This window comes from Balaenoptera physalus (genome assembly GCF_965194825.1).
Source record: "Balaenoptera physalus genome assembly, chromosome: 19".
Classification (NCBI taxonomy): domain Eukaryota; kingdom Metazoa; phylum Chordata; class Mammalia; order Artiodactyla; family Balaenopteridae; genus Balaenoptera; species Balaenoptera physalus.
Window position 1 is genome coordinate 17,960,985 of NC_138900.1, and position 19,656 is coordinate 17,980,640.

General features: G+C 37.5%; 1 protein-coding gene across 7 annotated transcripts in view; it reads left to right on the plus strand.

The window, feature by feature from the left end:
- LOC309648816 (uncharacterized protein) overlaps positions 1-19,656 on the plus strand; it is a 211,750-nt gene that overhangs the window by 108,813 nt on the left and 83,281 nt on the right. Inside the window, exon 1 of one of the 7 annotated variants that reach the window (XR_014256810.1) lies at positions 8,791-15,836. The exons of the other annotated variants lie outside the window; for them this stretch is intronic. The gene's annotated coding sequence lies outside the window, so the exon portion shown is untranslated. Of the gene's footprint in view, positions 1-8,790; positions 15,837-19,656 lie in introns of those variants that run through there. 7 annotated transcript variants of the gene reach the window in all.

Consider the following 19,656-nt stretch of genomic DNA (forward strand, 5'->3'; position numbering starts at 1 on the left):
GAAAAGAAGAGGTTTAATGGAATTTTCCAGGTCACACAGGGAACTGGAGGCTCTGCTAGGCCACCTGACAAAATTTATTATTAATTTTTCTGTTTGTTTTGTTTTTAATGCCATCTTAGACATAGGTTTTATGTATAATTTTCCCTTCCACTGCCTTCCTCCCTTGCCCTTTTTGGCGAGGACTGGAGAAGTACATTGTTTCTGAAATGTAGTAATTAAAGGTATATTCAGAATGGTTTGTTCTCTGATTTAAATCCCTGAAAAACCAGAAGAGGTTTTGACAGAACTAGGACATGGGAAGCAAAAAGTCAATTAAAGCTGATTTTTTTCAAGAGCCACATAAAAGTTATACAAGTGCCACATACTTGAGCCATGTTAGCAGTTTTCCATCTGCTTTTGTTGTCTCAGAAAGAAGGAAGTTTTTCTGGCATTTCTCTGAATTGTGTTAAGTGACTTTTAGATCATCACAGTGAGTGGGGTGGTCCTAATTCTCAATGCTCCAATTTGCCTCTGAAGTTTAGAGCAGGCTGCACTAATTCATTTGGTTAGTTTTGCCCCCTTTTGGCTTGAAAAAGAAAAGGATGTGAATTCTTTCACTTGGCAGAGCAAGTAGCATTGTGGGTTGTCCTTCCAATACATTTTCCACAGGCACCAGTCTCTTCTTGGGCATAAACAGGCTGTTGTTGAACAGACAGACATTCAGGAGATTCTATAAATTGAATCTTCCATCTTCTGCTAATATGGCTTTTGGCAATAAAGCCATTATCATGAAGTGCCATAAAAGGCATCTTTTTTTTTTTTTTCATCTGTTGCCTACTCAGCATGAGGTTTATTGCTATTTAGAAGTCTGACTGCTAAATGCTAAACTAGGCAGGTCACCCTGCAGTAAATGGATAGATGGGTCTCGGATATGCCACCTGCTGTCCCTTGGGATAACAGACACATTTTTTGGTGGCAAGACCTAAAATAGCAACAGAGGCATGCTTCTTTGTTTTCTGATTGGCAGTTGGACGTTGGCTAATTGGCCCTAAAGACGATCAGTAGGTGTGTATTCTATGAACTGAGCCAACTTAGGTACTTGTTGATTACTGATTTGGAGTCTGGTGCTGTGAAAAATTTTAGAGCTAGTTAAAATAGAAATTCTCCTCTTAAGAAATTTATACCCAAATCGGGAAAATAATACTGAACAATAAGAAACAATTTGAGAACCACCAAATGCCAAAGTCTATTCATTCATTATACTAGGGTACTTGGTAAATGCTCTGTAGGTTAATTATTATTATTGTTTATTTTTATTATCATTAGGAGCACAGAGGTCGGATTTTAGAGTGAATGGAGGATGGGCTGGAGTATTGAATGTCCAAAAGGAGAAGGCCTTTGGAGAATGGGTGGGATTTATACAGATAGAAGGTTTTTGAAGACAGCATAGTATAAATTAGGTCAGTTCTCAGTTTAGGATTTGACATTCTTGTGTCTGTTAGGTCACTCTGCCACCTCCTTTCCAACTCCCAAAAATTTATTGTGTGTTCTATTATTATTTCTCTTCTTGTGGGTTTATGTCTCTTTTTTTTGAGAAAATAACTTTACTGTAATTTTAGTGAGGTTTTCAGAGTAAAAGTAGATGCATATGTTCAAATTATCATTTTAACAGACTTTTTTTTTTTTTAAATTAATTAATTTATTTATTTTTGTCTGTGTTGGGTCTTTGTTTCTGTGCGAGGGCTTTCTCTAGTTGCGGCAAGCAGGGGCCACTCTTCATTGCAGTGCGCAGGCCACTCACTATCGTGGCCTCTCTTGTTGTGGAGCACAGGCTCCAGACGTGCAGGCTCAGTAGTTGTGGCTCACGGGCCCAGTTGCTCTGCGGCATGTGGGATCTTCCCGGACCAGGGTTTGAACCCGTGTCCCCTGCATTGGCAGGCAGACTCCCAACCACTGCGCCACCAGGGAAGCCCCCTAACAGACTTTTTAAAGAGAATTAACTTCATTTACTTTTAACAAAGATACATACTCATTATTTTAACAAGTCAAGCAATATGGAAAAGTACAAAGAAATAAGTAAAAGTCAATTAATACTCTCCCATCCCGAAATTATTTTAAATAATATTCATTACAGATCATTCCGTTTCACAGTGTATGCATATGCACAAACACAAGAGTAGAAGGGTCATTTGTTTGTTGATGTTGTTGAGTTATCAAAGTGCTTTATAAATTCCAGATATGAGTGCCTTATCAGATATATGATTTGCAAATATTTGTTCCCATTCTTGGGTTATCTTTTTACTTTCCTAATGGTGTCATTTGTAGATATGTTATTAATTTTGATGAAGGCCAGTTTATTTTTTCATTTGTTGTTTGTGCTCATATCCAAGAAACCATTACCTAAGGTCATGAAAATTTACACCTATGTTTTCTTCTAAGAGTTTTATAGTTTTAGCTCTTAAAGGTAGGTCTTTGACCTATTTTGAGTCAATTATTTTGGTATGATGTGAGGTAGGGGTCTAACTTCATTCTTTTGCATGTGGCTATTCAGTTGTCCCCAGAACAATTTGTTGAAAAGTCTATTCTTTCCCTAGTGGACTGTCTTGGCACCCTTGCTGAAAATAAGTTGACTTTAAATGTGAGGGTTTACTTCTGGACTCTCAATTAATTCTATTGATCTGTATGTTTATTCTTATGCCAATAATGCATTGTCTTGTTTACCGTTCCTTTGTCGTTAAGTTTTGAGTTCAGAGGGTGTAAATCCTCCAACTTTGTTTCTCTTTTCCAAGTTTGTTTTGGCTATTATCGGTCCCTTGCATTTCTGTATGAATTTTAGGATTAGCTTATCAATTTCTGCAAAGAATCCAGCAGAAATTTTGATGAGGAGAGCACTGAATCTGTAGACCAATTTGAGAAATGTTGCCATCTTAACCATAGTATATATTAAACTTATTAACATTAATATATAAAACTTAAATATTAAGTCTTCCAATCCAAGAACATGAGATGGCTTTCCATTTATTTAGGTCTTTTTGTATTTCTTTGTAGTTAATGATTTGTAGTTTTCAGAGTATAGTTTTGCACTTTTTTTGTTAAATTTCTTCTTAAGTATTTTCTTCTTTTTTGATGGTATTGTGAATAGAATTTTTTTTTTAATTTCATTTTCGGATTGTTTATTGCTAGAGTATAAAAGTACAATTGAATTTGTATATTGATATTGTATCTTATAACCTTGCTGAACTCATTTATTAGTTCTAATAGTTTTCTGGTAGATGACTTGGGATTTTCTATATATAAAATCATGTCATCTACAAATAGAGATAGTTTTATTTCTTCCTTTCCAATCTGAATGCCTTTTATTTCATTTTTTTGTTTAATGTCCCTCACTAGAACCTCCTGTATAATGTTGAATAGAAGTGGTGAGAGTGGACATCCTTGCCTTCTTTCCAGTGTTAGGGGGAAGTCTTTCACAATTAAGCATGATGGTTGCTTAAAAATGTTTTTTTTGGTAATGACTTTTATCAAGCATAGGAAGTTCCCTTATGGAGAGATTTTTCTTTTTCTTCCTCTTCTTTTTTTTTGTTAATTAACTTGGAAGTTTATTTGTTTAATTTTTAATTTATTTTTATTTTTATAATTATTTTTTGAATTTTATTTATTTATTTATTCATACAGCAGGTTCTTATTAGTTATCTATTTTATACATATTATGTATATATGTCAATCCCAATCTCCCAATTCATCCCACCACCACCCACACCTACCGCTTTCACCCCTTGGTGTCCATATGTTTGTTCTCTACATCTGTGTCTCTATTTCTGCCTTGCAAACCGGTTCATCTGTACCATTTTTCTAGGTTCCACATATATGCGTTAATATATGATATTTGTTTTTCTCTTTCTGACTTACTTCACTCTGTATGACAGTCTCTAGATCCATCCACGTCTCTACAAGTGACCCAACTTCGTTCCTTCTTATGGCTGAGTAATATTCCATTGTATATATGTACCACATCTTATTTGGATAAATAAGATTTAAATTCATCTGTCATTGGGCATTTAGGTTGCTTCCATGACCTGGCTATTGTAAATAGTGCTGCAATGAACATTGGGGTGCATGTGTCTTTTTGAATTATGGTTTTCTCTGGGTATATGCCCAGTAGTGGGATTGCTAGGTCATATGGTAATTCTATATTTAGTCTTCTAAGGAACCTCCATACTGTTCTCCATAGTGGCTGTATCAATTTACATTCCCACCAACAGTGCAAGAGGGTTCCCTGTTCTCCACACCCTCTCCAGCATTTGTTGTTTGTAGATTTTCTGATGATGCCCATTCTAACTGCTGTGAGGTGATACCTCATTGTAGTTTTGATTTGCATTTCTCTAATGATTAGTGATGTTGACCAGCTTTTCATGTGCCTCTTGGCCATCTGTATGTCTTCTTTGGAGAAATGTCTATTTAGGTCTTCTGCCCATTTTTTGATTGGGTTGTTTGCTTTTTTTAATACTGAGCTGTATGAGCTGTTTATATATTTTGGAGATTAATTCTTTGTCTATTGATTCATTTGCAAATATTTTCTCCCATTCTGAGGGTTGTATTTTCATCTTGTTTATAGTCTCCCTTGCTGTGCAAAAGCTTTTAAGTTTCATTAGGTCCCATTTGTTTATTTTTTTTATTTCCATTACTCTAGAAGGTGGGTCAAAAACGATCTTGCTGTGATTTATGTCAAAGAGTGTTCTTCCTATGTTTTCCTCTAAGAGTTTTATAGTGTCTGGTCTTACATGGATGTCTTTAATCCATTTTGAGTTTATTTTTGTGTATGGTGTTAGGGAGTGTTGTAATTTCATTCTTTTACATGTCCAGTTTTCGCAGCACCACTTATTGAAGAGACTGTCTTTTCTCCATTGTATATCCTTGCCTCCTTTGTCATAAATTAGATGACCATATGTGTGTGGGTTTATCTCTGGGCTTTCTGTCCTGTACCATTGATCTATATTTCTGTTTTTGTGCCAGTACCATACTGTCTTGATTACTGTAGCTTTGTAGTATAGTCTGAAGCCAGGGAGTCTGATTCCTCCAGCTCCATTTTTTTCCCTCAAGATTGCTTTGGCTATTTGGGGTCTTTTGTATCTCCATACAAATTTAAAAATTTTTTGTTCTAGTTATCTAAAAATGCCATTGGTAATTTGATAGGGATTACATTGAATCTGTAGATTGTTTGGGGTAGTATAGTCATTTTCACAATATTGATTCTTCCAACCCAAGAACAAGGTATATCTCTCCATCTGTTTGTGTAATCTTTGATTTCTTTCATCAGTGTCTTATAGTTTTCTGAGTACAGGTCTTTTGTCTCCTTAGGTAGGTTTATTCCTAGGTATTTTATTCTTTTTGTTGCAGTGGTGAATGGGAGTGTTTCCTTAATTCCTCTTTCAGATTTTTCCTCATTAGTGTATAGGAATGCAAGAGATTTCTGTGCATTAATTTTGTATCCTGCTACTTTACCAGATTCATTGATTAGCTCTAGTAGTTTTCTGGTAGTATCTTTAGGATTCTCTATGTATAGTATCATGTCATCTGCAAACAGTGACAGCTTTACTTCTTCTTTTCCAATTTGGATTCCTTTTATTTCTTTTTCTTTTCTGATTGCCATGGCTAGGACTTCCAGAACTATGTTGAATAATAGTGGCGAGAGTGGACGTCCTTGTCTTGTTCCTGATGTTAGAGGAAATGGTTTCAGTATTTCACCATTGAGAATGATGTTTGCTGTGGGTTTGTCATATATGGCCTTTCTTATGTTGAGGTAGGTTCCCTCTATGCCCACTTTCTGGAGAGTTTTTATCATAAATGGGTGTTGAATTTTGTCAAAAACTTTTTCTGCATCTATTGAGATGACCATATGGTTTTTATTCTTCAATTTGTTAATATGGTGTATCACATTGATTGATTTGCATATATTGAAGAATCCTTGCATTCCTGGGATAAACCCCACTTGATCATGGTGTATCATTCTTTTAATGTGCTGTTGGATTCTGTTTGCTAGTATTTTTTTGAGGATTTTTGCATCTATATTCATCTGTGATATTGGTTTGTAATTTTCTTTTTTGGTAGTATCTTTGTCTGGTTTTGGTGTCAGGGTGATGGTGACCTTGTAGAATGAATTTGGGAGTGTTCCTTCCCCTGCAATTTTTTGGAAGAGTTTGAGAAGGATGAGTGTTAGCTCTTCTCTAAATGTTTGATAGAATTCACCTGTGAAGCCATCTGGTCCTGGGCTTTTGTTTGTTGGAAGATTTTTAATCACAGTTTCAATTTCATTACTTGTGATTGGTCTGTTCATATTTTCTATTTCTTCCTGGTTCAGTCTTGGAAAGTTAAACCTTTCTAAGAATTTGTCCATTTCTTCCAGGTTGTCCATTTTATTGGCAAAGAGTTGCTTGTAGTAGTCTCTTATGATGCTTTGTATTTCTGTGGTGTCTGTTGTAACTTCTCCTTTTTCATTCCTAATTTTATTGATTTGAGTCCTCCCTCTTTTTCTTGATGATTCTGGCTAAAGGTTTATCAATTTTGTTTATCTTCTCAAAGAACCACCTTTTAGTTTTATTGATCTTTGCTATTGTTTTCTTTGTTTCTATTTCATTTATTTCTGCTCTGATCTTTATGATTTCTTTCCTTCTGCTGACTTTGGGTTTTGTTTGTTCTTCTTTCTCTAGTTCTTTACGTGTAAGGTTAGATTGTTTATTTGAGATTTTTCTTGTTTCTTGAGGTAGGATTGTATTGCTATAAACTTCCCCTTAGAACTGCTTTTTGCTGCATCCCATAGGTTTTGGATCATTGTGTTTTCATTGTCATTTGTCTCTAGGTATTTTTTGTTTTCCTCTTTGATTTCTTCAGTGATCTCTTGGTTATTTAGTAACGTATTGTTTAGCCTCCATGTGTTTGTGTTTATTACGTTTTTTTCCCTGTAATTGATTTCTAATCTCATAGCGTTGTGGTCAGAAAAGATGCTTGGTATGATTTCAGTTTTCTTAAATTTGCCAAGGCTTGCTTTGTGACCCAAGATGTGATCTATCCTGGAGAATATTCCATGTGCACTTGAGAAGAAAGTGTAATCTGCTGCTTTCTGATGGAATGTCCTATAAATATCAATTAAATCTATCTGGTCTATTGTGTTTAAAGCTTGTGTTTCCTTATTAATTTTCTGTCTGGATGATCTGTGCATTGGTTTAAGTGAGGTGTTAAAGTCGCCCACTATTATTGTGTTACTGTCGATTTCCTTTCTATAGTTGTTACCATTTGCCTTATGTATTGAGGTGCTCCTATGTTGGATGCATATATATTTATAATTGTTATATCTTCTTCTTGGATTGTCCCTTGATCATTATGTAGTGTCCTTCCTTGTCTCTTGTAACATTCTTTATTTTAAAGTCTATTTTACCTGATATGAGTATTGCTACTCCAGCTTTCTTTTGATTTCCATTTGCATGGAATATCTTTTTCCATCCCCTCACTTTCAGTCTGTATGTGTCCCTAGGTCTGAAGTGGGTCTACTGTAGGCAGCATATATATGGGTATTATTTCTGTATCCATTCAGCAAGCTTGTGTCCTTTGGTTGGAACTTTTAATCCATTCACATTTAAGGTCATTATCGATATGTATATTACTATTACCCTTTTCTTAATTGTTTTGGGTTTGTTTTTGTAGGTCCTTTTCTTCTCTTGTGTTTCCCACTTAGAGAAGTTCCTTTAGCATTTGTTGTAGAGCTGGTTTGGGGGTGCTGAATTCTCTTAGCTTTTGCTTGTCTGTAGTGCTTTTGATTTCTCCATTGAATCTGAATGAGATCCTTGCTGGGTAGAGTAATCTTGGTTTTAGGTGCTTCCCTTTCATACCACTTTAAACATATCATGCCACTCCCTTCTGGCTTGTGGAGTTTCTGCTGAGAAGTCAGCTGTTAACCTTATGGGAGTTCCCTTATATGTTATTTGTCATTTTTCCCTTGCTGCTTTTAATAATTTTTCTTTGTCTTTAATTTTTGTCAGTTTGATTGCTATGTGTCTCAGTGTGTTTCTCCTTGGGTTTATTCTGCCTGGGACTCTCTGCGCATCCTGGACTTGGGTGGCTATTTCCTTTCCTTTCCCATTAGGGAAGTTTTTGACTATAATCTCTTCAAATATTTTCTTGGGTCCTTTCTCTCTCTCTTCTCCTTCTGGGACCCCTATAATGTGAATGTTGGTGTGTTTAATGTTGTCCCAGAGGTCTCTTAGGCTGTCTTCATTTCTTTTCATTCTTTTTTCTTTATTCTGTTCTGCAGCAGTGAATTCCACCATTCTGTCTTCCAGGTCACTTATCCGTTCTCCTGCCTCAGTTATTCTACTATTGATTCCTTCTAGTGTATTTTTCATTTCAGTTATTGTACTGTTCCTCTCTGTTTGTTTGTTCTTTAATTCTTCTAGGTCTTTGTTAAACATTTCTTGCATCTTCTTCTTTTTTTTTTTTTAAATGATGCATTTTTGTTTTGTTTTATAAATTTATTTATGTATTTATTTTTGGGTGTATCGGGTCTTCGTTTCTGTGTGAGGGCTTTCTCCAGTTCTGGCGAGCGTGGGTCATTCTTCATCGCGGTGCGCGGGCCTCTCACTGTCGCGGCCTCTCTTGTTGCGGAGCACAGGCTCCAGACGCGCAGGCTCAGTAATTGTGGCTCACGGGCCCAGCTGCTCCACGGCATGTGGGATCTTCCCAGACCAGGGCTCGAACCCGTGTCCCCTGCATCGGCAGGCAGATTCTTAACCACTGCACCACCAGGGAAGCCCATTCTTGCATCTTCTTAATCTTTGCCTCCATTCTTTTTCCGAGGTCCTGGATCATCTTCACTATCATTATTCTGAATTCTTTTTCTGGAAGGTTGCCTATCTCCATTTCATTTAGTTGTTTTTCTGGGGTTTTATCTTGTTCCTTCATCTGGTACATAGTCCTCTGCCTTTTCATTTTGTCTGTCTTTCTGTGAATGTGGTTTTTGTTCCACAGGCTGCAGGATTGTAGTTCTTCTTGCTTCTGCTGTCTGCCCTCTCTGGAGTGATTTTTCAATAAATAGATTTTTAATTTTTTCACATGCTTTTTTATATCAATTATATAGTGATTATGTGGTTTTTCTTTTCTAGGTGGTTAAAATGGTGGATTACATTGATTGATTTTTAAATATTGAACCAGACTTGCATGCCCAGTATAAACCCAGTTGATAGTGGTGTTATTATTCTTTTAATATATTTTATACATTCATACATCATATAATGTATTTTGTTTGCTAATGTTTTATTAAATATTATTTACTAATAAATAATGTTTATTATTTTGTGTCTGTATCTATCAAATGTATTGGCCTGTAACTTTCTTTTCTTATATTGTCTTTGTTAGATTTTGGTATTAGTGTAATGCTGGTTCTCATGAATTGAAAAATATTTCTTCTTCTACTATGTTCTGGAAAAGATTGTGTAGAATTAGTAGCATTTCTTTAACTTTTTGGTAAAATTCACCAGTGAAACCATCTATCCATCTGAAATTTCTTTTCCTGGAAAAAAATTTAAATTAGGCATTCAGTTTCTTTACTAGTTATAAGACTATTCAGAATTTCTGTTTCATCTTGAGTCAGTTTTGGTAATTTGTGGTTTTCAAAAATTGGCCCATTTTATCTAACTTACTGAATTTCTGCATGTAGAGCTGTTCATAGTATTCCCATGTTATCATTTTAATGTCTGTAGGGTCTGTAGTGTTATCCCCTGTTTCATTCCTGGTATTGATAATTTATATCTTTTCTCTTATTTCTTGGTATATCTTGCTAGAGGTTTATCAGTTTTATTGATTGTTTCAAAGAATAGCTTTGATTCCATTGATTTTCTCTACTCTTCTTCTCTTTTCAATTTCATTGATTTCTGCTCTAATTTTATTATTTCCTTTTAGCTGTTTGATTTGAATTTATTTTGCTCTTCTTTTTCTAATTTCTTGAAGATAAGATTAGATTACTGACTTAAGAGCTTCTTTTCTAATATAAGCATTTAACGCTATAAATTTTCCTCTAAGCACTGCTTTAGCCGCACTCCACTAACTTTGAAATGTTTATTTTCATTTCTTCCAGTTCAAACTATTTTCTAATTTCCCTCGTGATTTTGATAATCCCTTTGATTCATGGATTTTCTAGAAGCATATTGTTTAATTTCTAAGGTTTGAGGAGGAGATTTTCCTGTTAATTTTTTTCATTACTGATTTCTAGTTTAATTCAGTTATAGTCAGAGAATTTGGTTTGTATAATTTTAGTCTTTTAAATTTGTTAAGATACATTTTATTACCCAGGAGATGGCCTAACTTGGTGAATGTTCCCTGTACACTTGAAAAGAATGTGTATTCTGCTGCCCTTAGATGAAGCATTCTATAAATGTATATTTAGATCCAATCAGTTGATGGTGTTGATTAGTTCTCCTATAACCTTGCTAAATTTCTGTTTGCAAGTTCTGTCAGTTACTGAGAGAGAAGTGTTGACATCTCCAATGATAATTGTAGATTTGCCTGTTTTTCCTTTCGGTTTTCTCATGTTTGCTTCATGTATTTAGAGGTTTTTTGGTGCATACACATTTGGGATTATTGTGCTTTCTTGGTAAATTGGTCCTTTAAGCAGTATGCAATGTCTCTTTTTATCTCAGTTAATTTTTTGGTCTAAAATATACTTAATCTAATATTAATATAGCCATTCCAGCTTTCATTTGACTATTGTTATTATGTTGTATCTTTTTCCATTCTTATACTTCTAACCTACCAATATTATTATATTTGAAGTGAGTTTCTTGTAAATAGCATTTAGTTTGATCATTTTTATCCATTCTAAATGTTTATCTTTTAATTGGTGTGTTTAGACTGTTTGCATTTAATGTAGTTATTGATATATTTTGATAGGCCTATCATTTTGTTGTGTTCTATTTGTCCTTTCTCTTTTTATTTCCTCTGTTTACCATTTCTTGCCTTTTTTTGGGTTATTTAAACATTAAACATTTTTTAAATTGACAGTTGTAAGAAATAATAGCGATCGCTTGTACAGTTTGCTCAGTTTCCTCTAATTTTTTTTAAATTAATTAATTAATTAATTTATTATTTTTGGCTGTGTTGGGTCTTCGTTTCTGTGCGAGGGCTTTCTCTAGTTGTGGCGAGTGGGGGCCACTCTTCATCGCGGTGCATGGGCCTCTCACTGTCGCGGCCTCTCTTGTTGCGGAGCACAAGCTCCAGACGCACAGGCTCAGTAATTGTGGCTCACGGGCTTAGTTGCTCCGTGGCATGTGGGATCTTCCCAGACCAGGGCTCAAACCCGTGTCTCCTGCATTGGCAGGCAGATTCTCAACCACTGTGCCACCAGGGAAGCCCAGTTTCCTCTAATTTTAATGCTTTGCAAAACTACAGTATAATATTGAATCAGGATATTGACATTAATACAGTCCACTAATCTTATTCAGATTTCCTCAGTTTTACTTGTATCCATTTGTGTGTATGTATGTGTGTATTAAGTTCTATTGATATATAATTTAATCACCTATGTATGTTTGTGTATCCATCACCCCAGTCAAGACCCAGTCCAGGGTCCCTTGTGTTTCTCTTGTGTTGTAACCATATTCACCTTCCTTCAGCTCCCCCTGCCCTAACCCTTGGCAACCACTAATGTTTCCTCTCTTTCTAAAATTTTTTTATTTCAAAAATGTTATTTAAATGGAATCATATAGTATATAACCTTTGGGATTGGCTTTTTCACTCAGCATAATTTTCTGGAGATTCATCCAAGTTGTTGCATGGTTAATAGTTTGTTCCTTGTCATTGCTGAGTAATAATTCATGGTATATCAGTAACACAGTTTGTTTAACAATTCACCTGTTGAAGAACATTCTAGGCCAATCCCAGTTTTTGGCTATTACAAACAAAGTTGCTATGAATACTTATGTAATGTTTAAATATTTTTCAATATTCCATTTTAGTTTATCTTTTTAGCATAATATCTCTTAGTATGGTTTCATTGCTCTGGGGACTACAAAAAACATAGTTAACTTTTCATTCTACTTAGAATCAGTATTTTACTACTTCAGGTAGAATGTAGAAACCTACCATCATGTAAGGCCTATTACCCTTCTCTCCTTTATGTTACAGTTGTCTTATTAATTATTTAGTACAGCTTATTAGTTATTTAATACAACTTATTATAGTTGTATTAAATGTTTATCTACCCAGCTGGATTCAGGCCACAAGTTCCAACTAGATCTATGGGTTATAGTTCCATGTCAAATTTATTTGCAGAGCCTTTGCAGTGCTATTGGATCTGTCCCAGGTATGCACCACCAACAGTCAGTCTGGGACTTGAGCTGTGGCTTATCCTGTTCCCTTCACAAAGTCTATGGTAGGCAGTTTAGGAATAGGTCCATATACACACAGGCTGGGGATCTGTCCATGAGTTCATAAATGACTTTATGGGGTCACTTTTCCCAGCTTCTGCCTCTTCACACTCCCTCAGATACTTTCATGTTCCCTGGGTGTCCTCTTTTCACTCCTTCTGGCCAGAAAGCTGAGGCTTTATTTATCCTGCTCTGTCACACACTGGGCTGTGGTGTGAGGAAATGGAGAATGAAATGGGGGGCACTATTTCTCCCACTTACTCTGAGCATTAGCAGACCCCTTTCCTGCTCCTCACACCAGAACAAGGGAGTGTGTTCTATAGCTCTCTTTGTCTGCACCAGTGCCCATTCCAGGTTTCAGCTGTGTTGCATCCAGGCTGGGGCTACTGGAGGGGAAAAATGGGATTTGATGATACTTTGAATTATGTCCCTCCCCCAATCTATCATTTTACTTTCAGAGTCCTCAAATAGCTGATGCATGCATCCTGTCTACAGTTTATAGCTGCATTCAGTGGGAGAGACAGAGTGGAGTGTATTTTTTCCATCTTACTTCATCCATTTTGTCTTTTAAACATTTGTTGACACTTGACACATCCATCTACAGGTGTTTCTTTTTAGTTCTCTTTGTCTTCAAGAACTTGTTCTTTTGTTTAAAGTTCTTTCTAATTTTGGTAAATGTCTTAAATTAAGAAAAAGAGGAGATGGTCAGTCTTCTGTCTTTGTTTCATGGATTCTAATAAAATTGTGTTCTATGCAAACTTTGACTATTTTTCCTTGCTTTTCTCAGTATGATTGTTGCTTTTTTAGTTCCATTTCAAGTTCTCAGGGTTTTGTTGTTGTTGTTTGTTTGTTTTGTTTTCTTTTATAACAGGTAACAGGGGCATCTATTAGAAAATTGGAAGAATTAATTGGAAGTCTGCTGTTTTGTTTTTTCCAGAAGGCTAGAATAGAGCTTTTCTCCAATTTAAGAATACAAATATATACATATATGATAAAGAAGACATTTTCCCTCTCTTTATGTTAACCAAATAAAAATATTTTAATTTGTTCATACTATGATAATAAAAATCCTTTACATTTGTATATTGCTCTCAGAGAATCTTAACATTAGTTCTTTAGTTAGATTTGATAATTACAGGTTTCCTTCTTATGCATCAACATCTACCATGTTTTTTGAGAAGGATTATTTTTATTTAACTCTCTTTGGGATTTTTGCTGCCTATCTTTACTAATTAAGTACCAAAGTGTCCTCAGAATTGTGAAACCTTTGCTGAGTAGTAATATCTATTCTAGTTTAGTTGGTTTTTGAATATTTTCAACCTTCCTTGTTCCTTTTATTTTAAGATTGTCATAAGCATAGACCTTTAACTTAATGCCTTCATGTGATAAAGGAGAAACTGGGGTTTGGAACTAGATTTTATCCACAGGTACACTGCTTTTAACTTTCACTTTTTATTAATGAAGCTAATGTGAAAGCAAAGTGTTTTCTGTTGCCAATATAACTTCTTTAATTAAAAATGAAAGTTATAAGGTAACAGTGCCATGGGTGAAGTTCTAATGTCATCAGAATGGGGAAAATGGGTTTAAAATTGAAATGGTCGGCATGATGGTGACTATAGTACAGCATCAGGAGTTTTGACACTTTATTTAATGGAAAATGGATACCAATGCCTTAAACTCTTCGAGTATTAACTTTTAAAAAATTATAAAACTATAAGAGGCATGACTATGAGAAAAGCACTGATGAAAGCCGAGGATGCCCTGGGAAGGTGGGAGTTTGAAAGATTAAAGCAAGAATACTCGAGGTTTCAAACTCTGAAAGAATGTGTATCCTGAACTTAAATTAGGTCAGGCAAAGCAGAATTCTCCTTCACTTTTACCAGCCTCATAAAGTTGGCAAGTATGTGAAACAATCATTCTGGAATGTGCTGAACCTGATTATAACAAAATCCCAGTGAGAAACCCTGATCTACAGTCTTTGTGCCAGTGGGAGTGGCATTAGGAGTTCATTTTCTTTTTTTAAAATTAATTAATTAATTAATTATTTTATTTTTGGCTGTGTTGGGTCTTCGTTTCTGTGCGAGGGCTTTCTCTAGTTGTGGCGAGCAGGGGCCACTCTTCATCGCGGTGCACGGGCCTGTCACTGTCGCGGCCTCTCTTGTTGCGGAGCACAGGCTCCAGACGCGCAGGCTCAGTAGTTGTGGCTCACGGGCCCAGTTGCTCCGCGGCATGTGGGATCTTCCCAGACCAGGGCTCGAACCCGTGTCCCCTGCACTGGCAGGCAGATTCTCAACCACTGCGCCACCAGGGAAGCCCCAGGAGTTCATTTTCTTGACTAAAAAGTAAAGTACTCAGACAAGTGTTTTTTAATGGAGAGTCTTAAGATCCCTCTCTCTAATTTCCATTTATATCAGAAAGTATCTTTTCAAACAATAGTTTCCCATTCATGAAGACCTCAACCTATTGATATCAGTGTATCTGTATGCCTGTGCAGTCCACTCAGTAGAATTTCTAATACTTTGTAGAATTATGTTCTTTTCCCCCCAGAAAAAGCCAAATGTTATACCAATCATGTCGTTTTACAAAATATTAATAGATTTTCCCAATATCAGTATTATACACAGAGATATTCCAGGCATACAGCATGTTACATCTACAAAGAGTTTAACATAAAAATGTCCTTGGCTTGGGACTCACAGTAAAAGTGTAATAGTAAAACTAAATTAATTTCACGGTAATTTATCATCCTTAAAATTTAAAGTGGGAGAAGGCAAAGGGTCTTTCAGTCAAGTACCTTCCCCGTGTCTTCCAACAAGAACTGAAAGCTGAGATTTAGTGAAAACAAACTAAAGGGTAGTATATCTGGGTAAATGTAACAGGAATTTTTTCCCCCTAAGTTCGCATACTTGACCAAGTCAATAGACATTGAGCCCCAACAACACTGACGCCTTTAAAATATTCAGTTTTTACATGAAGCAACTGTGGTCGACAGAGAGGACTTTATGAGAGCACCAGGCACCAGTTGGAATGGCTGTCCAGGGCAAGCAGGACTCCCACACCCCACTTGCCTTCAGGGCCTAGAAAGCTGGGGGTACCCCCATCCCCTCCCACATCAGACCTCTGTGCCCAGCCTGCCATGTGATCAGGAAGAGACCGTGGGGCCCCACTGTCCTAGCCTTCATAGAACACAGGGGACCACACGTATTAGGAGACAGACAGCAGCCATTGCATGGGTTTCTGAATAAGCATAACCAGCCTTCCCAAAGCTTCCTTCATCTTCTGCTATATTATTTCATAGGTTGATCTGGGAGGGAATTCTTCCTCTTTACAGCACCTTCTAGGGATGGCCAACCATTATCTCCAACCATTTCACCTGGAAATCTCCAAAGAGTGTTACCAAAAGTGGGGTCCAGCTGCTCACTGCTCAAAAGCCAATGAAGAGGCAAGGTTGGTGGAAAGGAAAGTTTGCTTTATTTTGCCAGCAACTGGTGGGGAGTAGGGGTGGCAGACCCCTGTCCAAAGGCTGACTCCAACCCCTGACAATCAGGGGGCAAGAGCTTTTATAGGTGGAGGGAGGGGGCTACATGTAGAACAAAGCTCTGACAGTCATCTTTTTTTTTTTTTTTTAATTTATTTTTTGGCTGCGTTGGGTCTTCGTTGCTGCGTGTGGGCTTTCTCTAGTTGCTGCGAGTGGGGACTACCCTTCGTTGCGGTGCGCAGGCTTCTCATTGCAGTGGCTTCTCCTGTTGCAGAGCACGGGCTCTAGAGTGCGTGGGCTTCAGTGGTTGAGGCGCGTGGTCCCAGTAGTTGTGGCTCACGGGCTCTAGAGCGCAGGCTCGGTAGTTGTGGCGCACGGGCTTAGATGCTCCGGGGCATGTGGGATCTTCCTGGACCAGGGCTCGAACCCGTGTCTCCTGCATTGGCGGTCGGATTCCTAACGACGTGCCACCATGGAAGTCGTCTGACAGTCGTCTTGAAATTAGTCATGCAGTGGTCTGATCAGCGTCATCTTGATTGTTTTAAGTACGGTTCGTCTTTAGTTCCAGGGTTGGTTTGCTCCCATTTCTTTGAGGCCAGTTCTTGGAATTGTGGCAGCTTATGTCATGGCTACAGTTTGGTCATCACGTAGTTAACTTCTTCCACCTCGTGGGGGTTTCAGTATCTATAAGACAGCTCAAAGGATATGGCTCAGGGGGACTTCCCTGGTGGTCCAGTGGTTGAGACGCCACGCTGCCAGTGCAGCGGGCACGGGTTTGATCCCTGGTAGGGGAACTAGGATCCCATGCGTGCTGTGCAAAAAAAAAAAGAAAATGATATGGCTCAGAATATTATCTATAGCCCTTGAAGAGGAGTTAAAGGTCCTTGACTTTGCTTAATGACTAAACTATTATTATTTGGTCTCCTTTGACTGTTTTCCTTTGTTTCTGCATTTTCTCACTTCTCTGATTAAACTTACTCTTTGGCTAAAGTTTTTCTACAGACAAAAGGCAGGCTGAGGACACGGGGGGCAAGGACCATAGGGTCCTGCTCTGTTTCAAAAGGACATGCAGGTCCTGTTGACATCCCGTTGTGTTTTCAGGAGCTTTGCAGATTTGTCTTTGGTGTGTTTTCCAGTCCTGTGCTTTTCTTCATTCTCCCCAAGTGATTCATTAGTATTTTTCCTGTTGTAAAGAGTTATCATTAATATCCAAATTAATAGTCAAGGAAGCATCCAAATTTAGGGCAGTGATTTTTCTAAGGGAAATTGGGCTAGTTGCTTTCTTTCCTAACAAAAACCTCATTTGCTGGATTTTTAATTTTTAAATTTATTCTTGAAATAGCTTTATTGTTTTTATGTGTTTATAAAATGAAATACATACTCTTTGCAATCTAAGGAAAATCCCTAAAAATACAAAGAGGCTAGCAAAGACTACCCATAATTCCACTTCTTGGAGATGGTCTCTCTTTCCACTTGATTTAAATCCTTCTGGTCCTTTTTAGGAAACTAGAGATACAGCTGTCTATATGTGTGCGGTGCATAACTACACTCTCTCTTTAGAACACTCCCAACTCCCTTGTCTCCCCTCTTTGCCCAGTAGCTCCCAAACTTGGTCCTACTTTAATTTTATGACTATGAACCTCAACGGGGCCCTTAGCACAGCTCAGCAATATGAATCCATTTCCCCAGTCAGTTCACTCTGCCACTCTCTAAGACCACTGTTTTATGCCTTCTTTTCTCTCCCCCAATCCTTAACACCCTTTCCCTTCCTCACATTCATATGATGACCTTGTTTCTTATTTCCCTGAGAAAACAGAAGCAATAAAATGAAAGTTGTCTCATGGCCCAGCCATCAGATCAAACCCACCAGCCTCCCTGGCCCCTGCTCCCACTGTGGCTCTCCTCCTGCTGCGAGCAACCCCCATGCATGCAGTGCATCCCATCCCTTCTCCTAGTCAGTGGTTTTGCTTCTGACGGGGCTTGACCATCCCTTCATTCTTCCACTCATCAGTGTTTCTCTCAACTCCTTCACTCCCAGTAGCATAGAAGCACACTGTGCTCTCAACCATCTTAAAGACACTTCTTGTCCTCGTGTCTGCCCCACCCATGAAGACATTTCTCTTCTCCCCTTTATAGCACAATTTCTCAAGAGTTGGTAGACTCACCATTTTCACTTTGTATTGACTGTATTTTCTTATTTTCTGTATTCCTGATTCTTTGGCATTTCGGGCCTTTTTCCTGGGGAGACTGCTCCTCTCAGGGCTAGCTAATTCCTGGAGTTAGCGAAGGACTCCCCTGCAGGCACCTATGATATACAAACCAATCAATTCAGAGCCCACACCCCAACCATCTCCTTAATCAAACTCTCACTCACCAAACCAGTATTCCCTCTGCCCTAAGTCACTCCAAGGCCCAAGGTACTGGGCAACTAGTGACCATTCCTATAGCCCAGAGCCAGCTGAAATTATCCAAACAATCCAATTCTAAGCTTAACCTACCTGCCCTGCCTCACCCATTCCTTCCTTTGAAAACCCCAGAAAAGGTTCTGCTCTGGGCAATTCTCTCCTCTCCCCTTCTGCCTCCTGACTGACCTTGGTGCTTCCCTGTGTGGCCCTGCAGGGTATGCCATGCCTCCTCTTTCTAGGGATCTGTGAGTATAAACTTCTTCCTTCATGATGATCATTTCTGTGTTTGTGTACCTTACCCGATCTGATTAAAACAAATCCTGGGTACACATTTTAGAATATACATCCTGTCTGGTTTTTCTCTTTCTATGACTGTAATCAGATGTTTGTCCCCAACATTCCTCTGAAACAGATCTTAGAAGAACACCACTTCTTGCCAAATTCAATGGTTAATTCTTGGTCCTCCTGTTACTTGAGCTACCATCAAACTTGATAGATTCTCATCATTTTCTTTCAAAAATTTCTTCACTTGAGCTCTGGGACTCTACACTCTCCAGGAGCTTCTCTTTCTTTACTGACTGCTCCTTCTCAGCTTCCTTTGCCCATCTTTCTCCTTTTCTTTTCTTTTTTTAAAATTTTTATTGGAGTATAGTTGATGTACAATGCTGTGTTAGTTTCAGGTATACAGCAAAGTGAATCAGTTTTACATATATATATATATATATATATATATATATATATATATATATATATATATATATATATATATATACACACACACACATACATACATATATCCACTCTTTTTTAGACTCTTTTCCCATATAGGCCATTACAGAGTATTGAGTAGAGTTCCCTGTTGCTATACAGTAGGTCCTTATTAGTTATCTATTTTATATATAGTTGTTTGTATATGTCAATCCCAGTCTCCCAGTTTATCCCTCTTCCCTCTCCCCCCGGTAATCATAAGTTTGTTTTCTACATCTGTGACTCTATGTCTGTTTTGTAAATAAGTTCATTGGTACCGCTTTTTTAGATTCCATATATATAAGTGATATATGATATCGATATTTGTCTTTTTCTGTCTGACTTACTTCACTCAGTACGACAGTCTCTGGGTCCATCCATGTTGCTGCAAATGGCATTATTTCATTCTTTTTTATGGTTGTCTTTCTCCTTTTCTTGATGTCCACATGTTCCAGTACCTCCAGGGCTCCATCCTCAGGCAGCTTCTCACCTCTGTCTACTCTCAGGCTGTAGGTGATTGCATTCAGCCCCATGACTTTAAATACCATCTATGGACTGATGCTTCAGATGTTTTTATTTATTTTTTTATTGAGGTAAAATTTATATAACCTCAAATTAACCATTAATCGTTTCAAAG